The 17,178-nt window shown below is 44.1% G+C and overlaps 1 long non-coding RNA gene across 4 annotated transcripts in view; it reads right to left on the minus strand.

The window, feature by feature from the left end:
- Window positions 1-6,020: 6,020 nt before the first annotated feature.
- Window positions 6,021-17,178, minus strand: part of LOC125095134 (uncharacterized) — a 29,123-nt gene continuing 17,965 nt past the window's right edge. For 2 of the 4 annotated variants that reach the window (XR_007125798.1, XR_007125803.1), the window contains one exon: window positions 14,796-15,427. This is a non-coding gene — a long non-coding RNA (uncharacterized LOC125095134). Of the gene's footprint in view, window positions 6,526-12,655; window positions 12,995-14,795; window positions 15,428-17,178 lie in introns of those variants that run through there. The other 2 variants (XR_007125800.1, XR_007125799.1) reach the window with 2 other exon arrangements.

Consider the following 17,178-nt stretch of genomic DNA (forward strand, 5'->3'; position numbering starts at 1 on the left):
CCTATTCCACACTGGGGAGGAACTCCACGCAGGACATTAGAGATGCAGACGGGCTGAAATTCTAGAGAGGAAGGGCAGAGCACGCCCCTGCAAGGGGGCGTCATGGTACGGGCGCACAGCATCTCATGGCTCACAGGGCACCTGACTCCTCAATTTCCCAGGAATCTCATGAGGTCGTTATTACTTCTCGTTGAACTGATTAATAAACCACATTTCACTTGTGTATCTCCTTAGAGTTGCTACAACACTTCCCCACAGGCTGTCTCTGCCCCCATTTTGCTCCTTTCAAGGCCACTAGGGAACAGAAAGACGCGGGCGATGGTGGCCAGGAGCACAGGAATCACACCTGTTGAAACGTACACCTGCAGAAGCACACAGAAGATGACATAAGCTTTGTACACCTGGGTTTGTGGGGCTGTTCAAAAGCAGTTCAAATTTTTGTTATGTACATAAGAGCCCTCTGCTGTTCAGACTGGGTTTATCCATCCGCTGAGTTTTTTTTTTTTTTTTTTAAGATTTTATTTATTTGTCAGAGAGAGAGAGTGCACAAGCAGGCAGAGTCGGAGAGAGAAGCAGACTCCCTTTGAGCAAGGGGCCCGATGCGGGACTCGATCCCAGGACACTGGGATCATGACCTGAGCTGAAGGCAGTGGCTTAACTGACTGAGCCACCTAGGCGCCCCATCCATCCGCTGAGATTTTTTTCAGCTGATTGCAGCAAAGTTCTCTCTCTCTTTTTTTTAAGATTTTATTTATTTATTTGACAGAGAGAGATCACAAGCAGACAGAGAGGCAGGCAGAGAGAGAGAGAGAGAGAGAGGGAAGCAGGCTCCCTGCTGAGCAGAGAGCCAGATGCGGGACTCGATCCCAGGACCCTGAGATCATGACCTGAGCCGAAGGCAGCGGCTTAACCCACTGAGCCACCCAGGCGCCCCAAAGTTCTCTTTTTTATCAAATGTTCTTGGGCTAGAAATCCCACAGGCAGACCATCAATGCTTTTTAGCATGGATTAATTTGTCATCACCGAAAGTAGCTCCATATTAGAGAACCCGACAGTTTACGGTTCAAGAAAAGAAACATTGAACGAGAAACAAAGCGCTTTTATGCTTGAGACCGACCTTCAGTAATGGGATAGTTTAAAAATTGTTGTGAAATATTGTCATATTTCCCAGTAAGCCATACCCATTCATGGAGACGAGAGCAGCTGTACGGCACCTACAAGGAGGTAGAGGCATAAAAGGGTAGGGTATGAACTGGTCCTTAACGACACAGCAGTGGCCGAAACAAGTGTGAGGAGTTTGCCAGATGGAGAGAACACCCCGAAACTGAGCGAATCCTAGCCGGTAGAGCTGGGACATAAAGCTGGAGGACTATCCCAGCAGGGTTGGCTTTGGCTCTTCAGCACCTGCCACGTGGGGACCCCAGAAGGCTCACTAAGAGGTTGGTGAGCTGCATGAGCGGGGGTGACCTTTAAAGGAGGCTTTGGAAGTCTTGTATAGGGTGCTCAGAGTTGGGAAGGAGCAGGACAAAGAATGGCCATTTAGGCGGCTCTTCCGAACATCATGAAAGAAAATCATCAGGGCTGGTGACTTTCGGCGAGGCTGGTGATCACGGAAAGGAGAAAACAGAATAAAATTGAGAGGAAGGAAGGAAAAGAGAGAAGACACGTCTGGGGGAACGGAGGCAATGCTGCATGAACTATGACACAGAAGATCTGGAAAAAGAAGTTCCATTTTTATCAATAACAAAACAACAACCAGAATATTTTGTACTTCTCAGGCCTGCCTCTATACACTCCGTCTCCTTACGGCTAATGCCAACTGGCTTATAGACCTGGGCTCGCACCTGCCCCTTGGCCTGGAACCCACGCTAACCATGGACGAGGGATATCTGAGTGGCAGCTGAGAGCAGTACCACAACACAGGGGATATCTGAAAATGCACGAGAGCACTTTTGGCAGGTGCAATGACTGACATTTGGGGGCGGGAACCAGGGATGCTAAGCATCCTGCAATATTCAGGAAAGTTCCACACAATGCAGGATCGAACCACCCATAATCCAGTAGACCCGTCATTGAGGAACCTTGCTGCAGTCTGTCCCCGGTCCCAGCTTGATAAACAGGCATCTGCTGTGTTCTCTATACTATTTCCAACAAGACTGGATACATCCAGAGACCCCTGAACACAAGGCTCCAAACACCCAATTCCTACGGTAACGTCCTCGGTGTTCTTCCTCCGATGCTCAGATCACCACCTTCTGTCCCCGTGTTTTGAGAATTTACCGAGCGCCCAGCACTGTAGCCACAGTTGGTAGCCGAGAGAGGCAGAGAAAGAGCCCAAGACTTCCTCCCTGCCCGTCAAGAATTTCACACGCCACTGAGGAATAAAAGGCTGGCCCTCCTTAGACCAGACTGGATTTACGTACATCAGATTATAAACCAGCACTAAGTGCTCCATACAAGCCAGAAAGACTGGAGTTTCAGAGAACCTACCTAAACAGGAGGGAAGAATAGATAAATCCTCATCAGGTATTTCCCAGAGCGGATTCCTTGGAGCACTGATTCAGTGAAACAGCAAATATTGTGACTGGCAGGAAAAGGTCCTGGGGTCAAATAAGTTTGGCAATTGCCAAAATTAATCAGGTATCTTTACTCCGGGGCATCTTAGATCATCTGATAGCTGAGAACCATCGCAATTCTCTGCGAGTGGGTTCTACTCTTCAGGATTTGCTTGGTTTACTTGAACATGGCACACACACTCTCTTTCTTTTTTTAAAAACAGCAGGTTTCACGGTCCTGGGGTTGCATGGTATGTACTTGGGAAAGACCATTGGAATCAGAGCACCAGCCACGGGAAGGCAAGTGCAGGAAAGCTGGGAATGTGCATGAAATAGTGAGATGAATGGCACAGCCGGAGGGCAGGGGAAAGCTAGGCGGGAAATGAGTAATGTTTAGACGCTTACATCAGACCATCTAGGTTCAAGGACCACCTCTCCCACCTACGGGCCACATGAACTTGAACAGGGCCTTTTGCTCACACGTGATACATAGATAAGCTGTTGTTAGGATGGGATATAGTAATACAATAAATATAAAGCACTTAGGGCAGTTCCTGGCACAAAGTGATGTTGTTGTCCACTAACATTACAGAGCTGGAGGCCAGACGGTGAAGGGTCTTTAAGTTGGACGAGCAACGTAAGTGCTACGTGACAGATGGAGCCCCATAGAAGTTTCTTTATTTGTACAGCTGACCTTCAAACAACACAGGTATGAACTGCACGGGTCCACTTATACACATATTTTTTTTTCGATAACTAACAAAATAGTACCATGAAAGTGTTTTCTCTTCCTTAGGATTTTCTGAATGACCATCTCTTCCCTCTAGCTTACTTTATTGGAGGAAAACAGTATATAATCCATAGACTACACAAAATATGTGTCAATCAACTGTTTTTGCTATCCATGGGTCTTTTGGTCAACATTAGGCTATTAGTTGTTACATCTCAGGGGAGTCAAAAGTTATACTGGATGGGGGCACCTGGGTGGCCTCATAGTTGGACATCTGACTCTTAGTTTCAGCTCAGGTCATGATCTCAGGGTTGTAAGATCCAACCCAGAGCCAAGCCCCACTCTGGGCTCCACGCTCTACAAGAAGTCTGCTCAAGAGTCTCTCCCTCTGCCCGCCCCCCTCCACACTCATGCTCTTTCTCTCACATGAATTTTTACCCCCCCCCCCAAAAAAACCTTATAATGGATTTTCAACTGTGCAGGGGATCGGTGCCCCTAACCCTGCATTGTTCATAGGGGTGCCTGGGTGGCTCAGTTGGTTAAGCATCTGACTCTTGATTTCAGCTCAGGCCCTGATCTCAGAGTCATGGGATTGAGCCCCCACATCAGGCTCCTGCACTTAGCAGAATCTATTTCTCTCCATCACCTTCTGTCCCTCCTGCTCATGCTCACTCTCTTTCTCTCTCGCAATTAAATAAATAAATCTTTTTTTTAAAAAGGTTGACTCTATATTTTTCTATGACAAAATGTTTCATTCAAAACAAAGGATATATATAGGCGTGTGTATGTATGTAGTCAATGCCCCTTATGGACCCATGACCCAGCTAAAGGAATTGACCATCACCAATGCACTACAAACCCTCGTAGTCCCCTCCCCCACCGGTCTCCTTCCCTTCCCACCAGAGGGAAGCACCAGCCTGATTCGGGCACTTGTATTTCTAGGATTTACTTCCTAGTGGGCCCACATTTGTGTGTTCCTCTACATACGCCAGGTGGTCTGCTGCTTTCTGAACATTATCTAGATGCAATCAGACTGTGCTGCTTTTTCTGCATCTTACTTTTCTTGCTCAACTTTATGTTCCAGAGATTCATTCATGGTGAGGCCTTGACTCTAGTTCATTCATTTTCACGGATCTTTAGCGCCATATTCCCTGACCACATTCCGTACTTTTCTATCTATTCTCTGGTTAGTGAACATTTAGAGTGATTCCCCCCTCCCTTTTTTTTTTTTTTTTTTTTAGCTCTAACAAAAATGCTGCCAAGGGCATGTCACCTGTCACACCCATGCAAGAGATTGTAGATGGCGGTACACCTCCAGCTTTTTGAGGACCTACCAAATTGTTTTCTGAAATGATCAAATTCACTGGCCCCCGATTTACATATCCAAATTCCCTTCTTCACATCACTTACTCTGGAAACTTTGGAGCGGTAAGTACTGACCTAGCAAAAGCTATGTTAAGGAAGATCTGTTCGCCAGTGACAGAGAAACCCCACGACAACTAAAATGGGTAAGAGAGCAGAGGACATCGGGGCACCTGGGTGGCTCAGTTGGTTGTGTCTGACTCTTGATCTCCAGCCCAGGCCTTGATCTCAGGGTCGTGAGTTCAAGCCCTGCATTGGGCTCCACACTGGGCATAGAGCTTACTTTAAAAAAAAAAAAAAAAAAAAAAGGTGCAGAAGACATCAACAGGCGCATCCCTGCAAAGACCTGTGGACCTAGCAAGGAACAGATTTCTTTTGGGGCAGAACCCCTACAGTCTCTCTTATGTATGAGTTGGTATCCACCAATATGTTCATGAACCTTAGAATGGACCTAGAAGTCTGCATGGCTTACAGAAAATCGAATACAGGGGCGCCTGGGTGGCTCAGTGGGTTAAAGCCTCTGCCTTTAGCTCAGGTCATGATCCCAGGGTTCTGGGATCGAGCCCCGCGTAGGGCTCTCTGCTCAGCAGGGAGCCTGTTTCCCCTTCTCTCTCTCTGCCTGCCTCTCTGCCTACTTGTGATCTCTCTCTCTGTGTGTGTCAGATAAATAAATAAAATCTCAAAAAAAAATCAAATACATAGTTAAAAACTGGAATTCTAACATATGTCCCCAGCTCTGCTAAAAGACTCTGGCCCCAGGCAAGGTCCTTTGCCTCTTCGAATGTCACCCTCCTCAAGCATAAATCGGGCATCACTATCTAGACAGCAGAATAACTATGTGGCAAAATTAATGGCAAAGGGCTCTTGGCACCTATAAAACCAGATATAAATGTTGAATGGTGCTGTTAAGTAAAAACAGGTTATACACACATTAGGTGGAAGCAGGTTGAACACGATTAATGGTGCTTCCCAGCTATAGCCTGAACCTCAACTAAATTTTAAATTGCTTGGTTTTGGGATGTCTGGGTGGCTCTGTCTGTTAAGCATCTGCCTTCGGCTCAGGTCATGATCCCGGGGTCGAGCCCAGACAACAACCCCCGACGACGGACTCCCTGCTCAGCGGGGCTTCTGTGTCTCCCTCTCTCTCTCTGGCTCCCCCTGCTTGTGCTCGCTCGCTCTCTCTGTGTCAAATAAATAAATAAGATCTTTTTTTTTTTTTAATGGACATATTCTTTTTCTTTTTTTAAAGATTTTATTTATTTATTTGACAGAGATCACAAGTACACAGAGAGGGAGGCAGAGAGAGAGAAGGGAAGCAGGCTCCCTGCTGAGCAGAGAGCCCGATGCAGGGCTCGATCCCAGGACCCTGAGATCATGACCTGAGCTGAAGGCAGCGGCTTTAACCCACTGAGCCACCCAGGTACCCCTAAATAAGATCTTTTAAAAAATAAATAAAAATAAACTGGTTGGTTTTGTATCAACAGGACTTTTCCCAAACCATGGGTTTCCTTTGCCTTCTGCAGAACTAAACAGGAAAACCCCGGGGGAGGCAAGCCAGTTTCCCGAGAGGTCACACATCTCCATTCAAGCCTGGCCATCTTCCCCTGCTCCCACTCCCCACAGCACCACCTGCCCTGCACAAAGGCCGTGGCTTCATCTCCAACACTCGGAGCCCAAACACAGACGATTGGTGGAAGCAGCTGTTCTCATGAAGCCTCACTGGGATGTTTGGAGCAGCAGCGAGCCTCTCATTTGCGAACTGCAGAGCAAACACGAATCCTGGAAGGATGCTATTATAGGACCCTCTCTCCCACAAGCACGAGGACGGCTGGGCCATGAGGTCCGCTGCAGCACGGCTTGGTCTATCCAAAAGCCAATCTAAACAGCAAAACATCCGTAAAAGAATAGATCGATAAAACGTGTTATATCCGTAGGATAGCATTCCCTACAGCCACGGAAAGACAGTATTAACTAACTTGGGAGGGGGGTGGCCAACTCTCAGAAATATAATGTAGAGTGGAAAAAAAGACTTTTTTCTCCCCTGTGGAGAATGCAACTTTTTATTTGATTTTATTAATTTTTCAGTGTTCCAAGATTCATTGCTTCTGCACCACACCTAGTGCTCTGTGCAACTTTTAAATTTCCTGATTATGGGTTTCCAGGTGTTTGAGAAACAAATGGAAACATCGGAGTCATTGTGAAATGATTTTTGGTTGCTTAGACTGTTTTATCTGAAGGCAAGAGGCTATGGCAGCTGATCCACAAGGATCACACCTTTGGAAGCTCTGTACTAAAAAGCAAGGGCCAGGATCCAGCCCGAGGCCTCTCAGCTCTGGCACCGAATCCTTTCCACCGGTCCTCAGTGCCTAGCCCACTGTGTGCGAAGCCTCGACCCAGTCCCAGGGCAGCGGGCTTGTTGAAGAGTTCATCAGTTGATGTCCCGCCCTGATACGTAGGACCACACCAGCCAGGCCCTGGTAACACCCGCACGTGATGGGTGCTCTTCTGCAGGGGTGCAGACGGCCTTTAGCTACAGCATCTTCTCTGCTGGAAGGAACTCTGCCCCTGGGTCCTGAACCTCTGTTTCTCTGCTCTATTTCTTCCTCAAGGCCTCTGCCTGACCATCCAGGGGCCATGGAACCAGGAATAGGGCAGGGACATTTCTCACTGAAACTGTGGTTAAGCAAAAAAGGGGGGGGGGAAGGGGAGGACAATGAGAAGGAGGAAGAGGAGGCAGAGAAGGAGAAGGAGGAGGGGGGATAGAGGGGGAGGAAGAGGAGGAGGAAGAAGAAGAGAAGGAGAGTAGAACTTAGGTGTGGAAACAGGAAGCCAAAGATCAAGATGACAGAAGGAAAGTCTGAAGAACCGGCAGGTCCCAAAGCTTACAATTCCAATAAGCCTTTATCCATCCATCTCTCCACTCATTCACTCAATCCCTCATGCACTCATTCCTTCTACAATTATGTCAGGTGCTGAACTACATGCTGGGGACACTATGGAGAACTTCACAACGCCCCTAGTCCTTGAGATGCTCATATGTCAGTGGAGGGGATGGATATCAAGCAGCCCCTTTTGTGAGATAAGTTCACATGGTGGTAAGGGCTACCAAGAAAAATACATCTGAACAAGGGGGATAAAGAAAGCTTGGAGTGAGGCTGGCTCCTTCAGTGTGGGTGGTCGGGGAAGGCCTCTGAGAAGGTGACATCGCTGCTTGGATAAGGGAGGAGAATGTTCCAGGCAAAGGGAACAGCAAGTGCAAAGGTCCTGAGCCAGGACCGTGGTAAGGGACGCTAAGAAACTAGTGTTGTGGCCCACAGGGAGCAGGAAAAGTGGTAGGAAATAAAAAGAAATAGCAAAGCTTAGGCCACAGAGCCTTTGTCAGCTAAAGGATAGGAATTTTCAGATTCTTTTGTTTTTAAGTGAGATGGTAATCCATTGAATAGTTCTAAGCAGTGGAATAACACCGATTTTTTTTTTTTAGATTTTATTTTATTTATTTGTCAGAGAGAGGAGGAGAGAGCACAAGCAGGGAGAGAGGCAGAGGGAGAAGCAGGCTCCCTGCTGAGCAAGGAGCCCAATGTGGGACTCGATCCTAGGACCCTAGGATCATGACCTGAGCCTAAGGTAGCTGCTTAACTGACTGAGCCACCCAGATGCCCCCCCCCTTTTTTTTAATGTACCGCTAGCATGACCACACTCAGGCCAGCTCTCCTCACTCTGGAGTCCCAGAGCCAGAGATCTCTGACGGAAACTCCTGCTAGCTTCAGATTCTCTACCCCTGCTTTCCATTCCAGCTGTTTGCCCTGGTTTCCTCATGTGTTGACTCACACTTCCTGCCCCCAAACCCTGCCCGCTCCAGCTCAGACAACCGTTCTGCCCCATATCTGTCAATCTGGGGCCCAGGCGGGCCACAGCAAGGAAGTCACAAAAGGCACATTTGCATCTCACCCGCATCAGTAGAGCAAAAAGGGGGGGATAGCTATAATAAACAAATATTTGGAGTAGGAAGCGCTCAAGCAAAACGAGAAAGGAAAATTATCCAAACATAACTAAATAAAGATTTCGCCATGGGCCCCGTTGCCGAGGTACAGACATTTACAGCAGGTGTTTACTTCTGCTCGGGACTCTTTGCCACTCTGAAGCCTTCCAGCAAGGCTTTTGGCCCTTAGGGAAAGAGCCTTACCCAACGCTTTGTAGACGGGGAGCTTGAGAAGCAGGGAGGTGAGAAACTCACCAAGGTGACAAGGCTGCCAAGTCGGGGCTCAGCTCCATCCCGGCCTCCTGACAACCAACCAAGGCTTCTCTCCGCAAAGATTTATGAAAGGCTGGGCGGTAATAAAATCCGCTTGTGCGACCCTTCCCCCTAGTGCAAATTAAGTAGCTGATTTGAGGAACAGAAACCCAGTTAAGATTTGCCCACCTACAAACAATGCCGAGGAGAAAGTTGAATGCCGAACATAGAAGGAAATACAGGAAGAAGATAGCCTCTCATGGGACCAAGAGCATTCATTCTACTCTGAATAATGGAGAGGCTGCCTGTGAGAAGTCATATCCTCAAACTGAGCAAGTCTGAAGTCTGACGCAAGCCTCTCCAAGTTTCCATAAGATCACTGATGGTCGCAGAGTTCGGTAGTTTGCAAAACGCTGACGTCCGCGTCATTCTCTCATTTGCTCTCTGCAACGACCCTGACAGCAGCTGGAAGTCAGTATCGTCATATCCCCATTCTACAAACGAGGGGACTGAGGCTTAGCATAATTAAATGACTTCCCCAAATCAAGCAAAAGAGCCTTGGACCTTAGGCTGCTAAATTCCTTTGACAAGGTACAGCTGAAGGAAGGAAGGAAGGAAGGATCTCATTTTGCAGACTTCCCAGATACCCATTGCCCAACACAGCACTGGAAGACCAACATGGGAGACTCTTTTCCTGTGGTGTCCCTCCCACATTCATTGGCCTGGTTTCTTGTTGAGAAAGATGTCGGCCCGGCTTAGTTTAAGCAGAGATTCACTTGTCAAAAGAATCCGTTGTGGGGGTCACCAGAAAGCAAATGCTCAGGAGAAGATGGCCAGAACTTCATTCCTTCATACAATACGTATTAATGAAGTATTTACCAAAGCTGAGCTTTAGGGAGATCACGGTAAACTAGGTGGGGATAGCTCTGGGCCTTGGGGAGCTGAAGTTATAACTTAAGTCATAGATGACAAACTAAGGTTATCTATGACAAATGCCATATGACAAAAGCAGGTCATTTGCATCACCAACATGGCTGCCTTAGTCTGTGTAAGCTGCGATAGCAAAATACAATGTTCTGAGTGTCTCATAAACAGTAGAAATTTATTTCTTACACTTGGAGAGGCTGGGAGGTACCAGATGAAGGTGCTGACAGATTCAGTGTCTGGTGAGAATCCATTTCCTGGTTCACAGGCAGCCATCTTCTTGCTGGGTCCTCACATGGCAGAAGGGGCAAGGCAGTCTCTGGGGCTTCTTTTATAAGGGCAGTAATTTCTATGATCTAATCACCTCCCCAAGCCCCATCTTCTAATACCACCACCTCAAGGATTACGACTTCAACATATGAATTTTAGGGGACACGACCATTCAGACTATAGCAATAACTTAGATATCCCTGGTCTCCCCTGGCTCTTGGAGGGCTCAGAATTAATCAACAAAAAGAAGCACCTTCCTCCCCTCTGTTACTTCCACTTACCTGCAAAATCATTTCCCGCTAAGTGAGCATCCAATCAAAGCAGAGAAAATGATAGTCCTGGGTGATTCCCATCACTGCTGCTCACATTCCACTGCTGAGAACTAATCACATGACTGTACCTGGACATCGTCCTTGACTGGGCAGCCGTCGTCCACACCATGGAGCGGGGATCATGAATTTTTGGTGGTCGACTACCCACTTCTGCTGCAGCCAGAAAGGAGGCTGACCATACCAGTAATCATAACACCTAATGAAAACAACACAGGAAGTCAGATACAAAGACATGGAAAGAGATGGAGAAAAGTATGCCAAATGCATATTAACACTATTCATTTTACAGCAAGTAAAATTCGAAAGGAAAAGGGCTAAAAGGAATATACATAATTACAAAAGTACAACCTAACAAATATGTCACAAACCTTTACGTACCAAAAGTCTTTGCCTCAAAATGCATAAAGCAAACCCTGATAGAAATGGAAGCCGACACCGATGAGTTCTCACAATGGTGACAATTTTTTAAATTAAGTTTTTATTTTAATTCCAGTATAGTTAACATACAGTGTTATATTAGTTCCAGGTGTACAATAGAGTGATTCAGCAATTCCATACATCACCCAGTGCTCATCAGGACAAGTGCACTCCTTCATCCCTGCCACCTGTTTCACCCATCCCCCACCCACCGCCCCTCTAGTAACCACCAGTTTGTTCTCTAGAGTGAAGAGTCTATTTCTTGGCTTGAATCTCTGTTTATTTTTCCTTTGCTCATTTGTTTTGTTTCTCAAACTCCACATGTGAGTGAAATCATATGGTATTTGTCTTTCTCCAACAGATTTATTTTGTAGCCACAGTGGAAAACAGTATGGAGTGAAACTACTATTACACTACACTTCAACTAATTGGAATTGGAATTTAAATAAAAACTTGAAACAACAACAAAAAAAAAATAAAATTTTTTAAATCTTAAGAAAACAGCATGGAGATGCCTCAAAAAGTTAAAAATAGAACTACCCTATAATCCAGTAATCACACTACTGGGTATTTACCCAAGGAATATGAAAACATTAATTCAAAAGGATATATGAACCTCACGGGGCACCTGGGTGGCTCAGTGGGTTAAAGCCTCTGCCTTCAGCTTGGTTCATGATCTCATGGTCCTGGGATCGAGCCCCACATCGGGCTCTCTGCTCAGCAGGGAGCCTGCTTCCCTTCTCTCTCTCTGCCTGCCTCTCTGCGTACTTGTGATCTCTGTCTGTCAAATAAATAAATAAAATATTTAAAAAAACAAAACAAAACAAAGCAAAAAACAAAAGGATATATGAACCTCTATGTTTGTAACAACATTATTTACCATAGCCAAACTAGGGAAGCAGCCCAAGCACCCAACCATCGATGAAGGGATATGGGACAGGTGAGATACATAGATATATATAATAACATGTTGTTTATATATAGAGATAAAGAAAAGGTGAAATATATATATATATAATGTTGATTATATATAATAATGTTATATTGCATCTATACTATATGTAATAATAATATTACATATTATAATATATATAATGTGGATATATATAAATGTTGATTATATAAGAGGATATATATATATATATATATATATATATATATATAATATTATTCAACCATAAAAAAGAATGAAATCTTGCCATTTGCAACAACATGGACAGAGCTAGAAAGTATAATGCTAAGGGAAGTAAGTCATAAGTAGTGACTTTAAACAAGCTCTCAGAAATTGGCTGATCAAATATCACAGAAAGGAATAAGGCTCCAGAAGTCCTGGCTAATAAAATGGACCATTATGACCTAATAGGTATATGGAGAGAAATAACTTTGCATCCAACACAGATTATACACTGTTTCCAAACTCTTATGAGACATTCTCCTGGTGTATTGGGTCACAAAGGCACTCACATCAAATCCCCAGAAGGAAAGCTCTAACAGTACATACTCATGAGCTATAATGGAGTAACACTGGAAAATAAGAACAAGAGGGTAACCAACAAAAATCTATTCTCTTGGGTATTTTACATGACTCATGAGTCATAGGCTTGAAAGAAACTAAAACCAGAAATGACAAGCTGTTTAGAACCACGTTAGGAGGGGCGCCTGGGTGGCTCAGTGGGTTAAAGCCTCTGCCTTCAGCTCAGGTCATGATCCCAGGGTCCTGGGATCGAGTCCTGCATCGGGCTCTCTGCTGAGCAGGGAGCCTACTTCCTCCTCTCTCTCTCTGCCTGCCTCTCTGCCTACTTGTGATCTGTTTGTCAAATAAATAAATAAAATCTTAAAAAAAAAAAAAGAACCACATTAGGAGCACTGCATACATATCAAAGCCCATGGGCTATGCTGAGTCAGCATTCAGAAGAAAAGTAGATACCCTTAAATGCTTAGGGTGGAAAACCAGAAGGGTTAAAAATATATGAATCAACCAAGCTTTCAACTCAAGAAGCTGAGCACAGAGATGGGGAGGGGGAGAGAGAAAATAAATCTAAAGAAAGTTGAAGGGAGAAATCAAGGAAGATAAAAGTAGAAATTAATAAAAATAGAATGCAAAAAGGCAACAGAATTGATGAGTTAAACTGGTTCTTTGAATGGATTGGTGAAAGACAAATCTTTGTCATACCTGTCAAAAGAAAGAAAAAGGACAAAATCTTAAGTCAAAATTGTAAGAATGTAAATTACAAGATTATAAAAATTGTAAGAACCTTTATGGCAAGCATTTTGAAAATCACTAGATGAAGTGACTAATTCCCTAGGATAATATTTAATGAATCTTTATAGATTCATTCAAGGAAAAGTAGGAAACTTGAATAGTATCTTAACCATAAGAGGGGGGCCTGGGTGACTCAATCAGTTAAGCGTCTGACTCTTGATCTCAGCTCAGGTCTTGATCTCAGGATTGGGAGTTCAAGCCCCATGTTGGGCTCCATGCTAGGTGCGGAGCCTACTTAAATATAAATAAATAAATAAGCATCAAGTCCGGAGGGCTTTTCAGAAGGCAGATTCTATCAGACCTTTAGTGAAGAGCTAATTCTATATAAACTATCTCAGAGCCTAGGAAAAAACATAAAGCCTAAATCATTTTATGGTTTCAGTACAATACAGATCCCTGATACACGCTTTTGTCTCTTTCTACCTCTCTATCCAAACTGATACGCGTACATTTACTTAAAAACAAAGATGCAAAGTTCCATATCCAGAAGTGTATTAAAGGGATAACACAAAATGGTCATTCTAGGGATAGATGTTTCAGTGTTAAGAAAGTAGAAAGACAGTATGATTGTATTAACAGATGCTTTAAAGGCATTTGCTGAAATTCATCATGAAAGTCAGAGATAAGATGAGACTCCCATTCAACACTGTACCGCAGTTACTAGATGTTACATAAAGGGCAGGAAAAGCTAATACTATTAATCTTTTTTCTTTTCTTTGGATTAACGGAAGCAGTCTCATTTGCCCCTTACAGTTTACAGAAACGTTCCATGAGCCCTATCTTCTGTGGCCTCACAATGACCAGAGGAGATCAGGTCAAGTATTGTTATCCCAACTCTGAGAATGAGAAACCCGAGGGTCATAGAATTTTCAGATTTTCCTAAAGACGCACAGCTAGGAAGCCATGATGGGGAACAGACCCCAGGTTTTCTTATTCTTAATCAAATTCAATTAGGAATAAGGAATCATACTGTAAAAACAATACAGTTGACCCTTGAACGACATGGGTTCGAACTGCACGGGTCCACTTATACACAGATTTTTTTTTCGATAAGTATAGTACAGTATTTTAAGTGTATTTTCTCTTTCTTAGGATTTCCTCCAGCTTGCTTTATTGTAAGGATGCAGTATATAATTCATATAACATACAAACTATGTGTTACTCCCCTGTTTATGTCATCAGTCAGGCTCCTGGCCAACAATGGCCATGAGTAGTTAAGTTTGGAGGGAGTCAAAAGCTATGCATGGATTTGTGTGGGGGTCAACACCCCTAAACCCCAAGTTGTAGGGCCAACTGTATATTTCATTGCTACCAGTGACTGACCCTGACCAGATCACTATCCCTCTGAGCAAGCAAAGTCAAAGCCCCGGGAGCTGACTGGGGTGAGGATGGCTGTGGGGGTGGGTGGGGGGGACACTGCACAGTGAGGAAGACAGAAGGAAGAGACGAGAGCACTGAAGACACACTTCTCGGGGCCAGGGCATATGTCCCTGGATGCCACTTGATAGACGGGGCTGGCCGACACTCAGGTTTGTGTCCATGATGTTCCAGGTACTCTTCTGAACCTCTATGTCCACTCATAGATCCTCATAACAGCTCTCACAAGGAAGCTCCTGGGTGGCTCAGTTGGTTAAGTGTCTGCCCTTGGCTCAGGTCATGATCCCAGGGTCCAGGGTTCAAGCCCCGTGGGGGATTCCTCTCTCAGTGGGAAGTCTGCTTGTCCCTCTCCCTCTGCCCCTTCCCCGCTTGTGCACATGAGTGCCTGTGCACTCTCTCTACATGTATCAAATAAATAAATCTTAAAAAAAAAATACCTCTCATGAGGTTGGCACTATTACTATTAACCTTATTTTATAGATGACAAATGTCCCTCAATTTATAGGTTTAATAAGTGGTAGTGTCAGGATTTGAACCCAGGCAGCCTGGCTTCAGAGCCTTTGCTTAGATCACTACATTACAGTGTCTTTAAGCCAGTACCCTGGTTCTGGGAGTGAGAGTAGAAACCAACTTTTCATAGGTGAGTTTTAGATATAAAAACAATACCACTGAAAGAAAAAAGCCTCAATTTGCTCACTCAATTTTTTCGACATTGCATGAGACCAGGAGAAAAAAAGTTTCTCACAGACACACACACACACACATACACACACACACACACACACACACACAGATGCACGCACACACACGCACCCATACGATTGGCTTAGAAACATCCATTTTTATTAAGTATCTGTTTCCTGCTTCCTAAAATTAGACTTAACCCAAAAAAGAAAGGAAGAAATGTTCTCCTTGGTCTGTTTCCTTCAGTCTGTAGACCTATATCCTGAGTCCTTCTCGATAGAACTGTAAGAGAATCAGAAAAAAAAAATATGATTGCCAAGTTAAGAATCAAGATAGGGACCATAAAGAAGTGTTATTCTAAAGAATTACCTACATAATTATAATTCATTGCTCTAAACTTCTTTTATCTGCCACTATACTTGCTTTTTTGTCAGAGGTCCTTGTTCTCTTTCTTGGCCCTTCAACCTGTTCTAGACCTTTCTACATACCCCAGAGAAAGTGTGTTAGCACTTTGGTTTGGTCCAGCTTTTCCTGACATAGGACTGCAGAATTAGTTGGTCTGTGTTTACGTGGACCTGCTGGAGATAATCCAAACAGAGTTACTTTACTTTGCACAACCTGTTCCTTTATCCCAGCAACATCCTCTGCTTCCTTTAGGACCTGGTTCACATCTTCCAAGAAGCCCTCCCTGATGATGCCATCACACGTGCTCCAATAAAACCTATAAAACTCACCCAGAACAGTAGCTTCTTTAGTCCTTCCCCTTTTGCTAACTTTTTTTTAAACTTGTCAGACCCTCACGTGAAATTATGAACTCTATGAGTGTAGGGACTCTGTGCTATTCAGATCTGGGTCTCCAATGCCCTTAGATTAGGAAATAAATTAGTATTTCAAGTTTAACAATTTGTTGTGAAAATTGAAGATCAGTGCCCTCAAGATATGAAAAATACATTATAGGAGCATCTTGGTGATGTGGCTCAGTCCCTTAAGTGGCTGCCTTCGGCTCAGGTCATGATCCCAGGGTCCTGGGATGGAGCCCCAAGTTAGGCTCTCTGCTCAGCAGGGAGCCTGTTTCTCCCTCTCTCTCTCTGCCTGCCACTCCCCCTGCTTGGGCTCTTTCTCTCTCTGTCAAATGAATAAATAAAATCTTAAAAAAAAAAAAGAAGAAAAATACACTATAGTTCTTTTTACAAATGGGCTTTAAAGTTTTAAAGTTTTATAAATCTTAAACTTTAGATAGAGGCACCTTGGAAACAATTTATAATGCTTCTAATAGGGACATTATAAATAATGTTTATTAGAAAAATAATAAAACAAAACAATGGTCTTTATCATTAGCAGTATATCTGGACACTTCCTTAGAAGTTTGGTATAAAAGCCCATAAACTATCTCAATAAATCAGAATGCAGACAGGGATTGGGACAGCTACCATTCTTTAAGTATTACTATTTCTTTACCAAAGTAGTGATCAGAGAAAAATACCCAAGGAAATAGATTAAAAAGAAAAATCTTTGAATTTAAACTTTGCATGGGGGGGGGAGGGGAAAAAGAGGGAGTTATGAACGATTCTGATAGATGGTTGGAAGAAAGATCCGATATTAAATCTTACCCAGGCTGGGATGGCAATAATGTCACTTTGCAAAAGAAGTCAATGAAAATGTCACAGATAAGAAGTACAAAATCTGTCAATCTGGATAGTCACATACTTTAAAGATATACGAAGCGATGTCATTGCATTACAGAATGACAGGAATTATGTCTAGGGGAGACAGATTCTCAGAGTGGCAGGTTCTGTAGAGTACCAAGATAATTTTAAGAAGCTTTAAGGACAAATTGCTGAAAATGATCTGTGAAAACAATTCGACTCAAAGGACCAGGGTGGGTCGATTTTCCTCGCAGATGACCCTCTGATCTGATAGATCATTTTAAACCATGAAACATTGGAACATTAAAAATACACAATGATAAAGCCACATGCTAGGCCCTTGGAGTGGGTCTGTTTATGCAAGAGACACGTGTCATGTGCCCCAAA

This window comes from Lutra lutra, chromosome 1 (genome assembly GCF_902655055.1).
Source record: "Lutra lutra chromosome 1, mLutLut1.2, whole genome shotgun sequence".
Classification (NCBI taxonomy): Eukaryota; Metazoa; Chordata; class Mammalia; order Carnivora; family Mustelidae; genus Lutra; species Lutra lutra.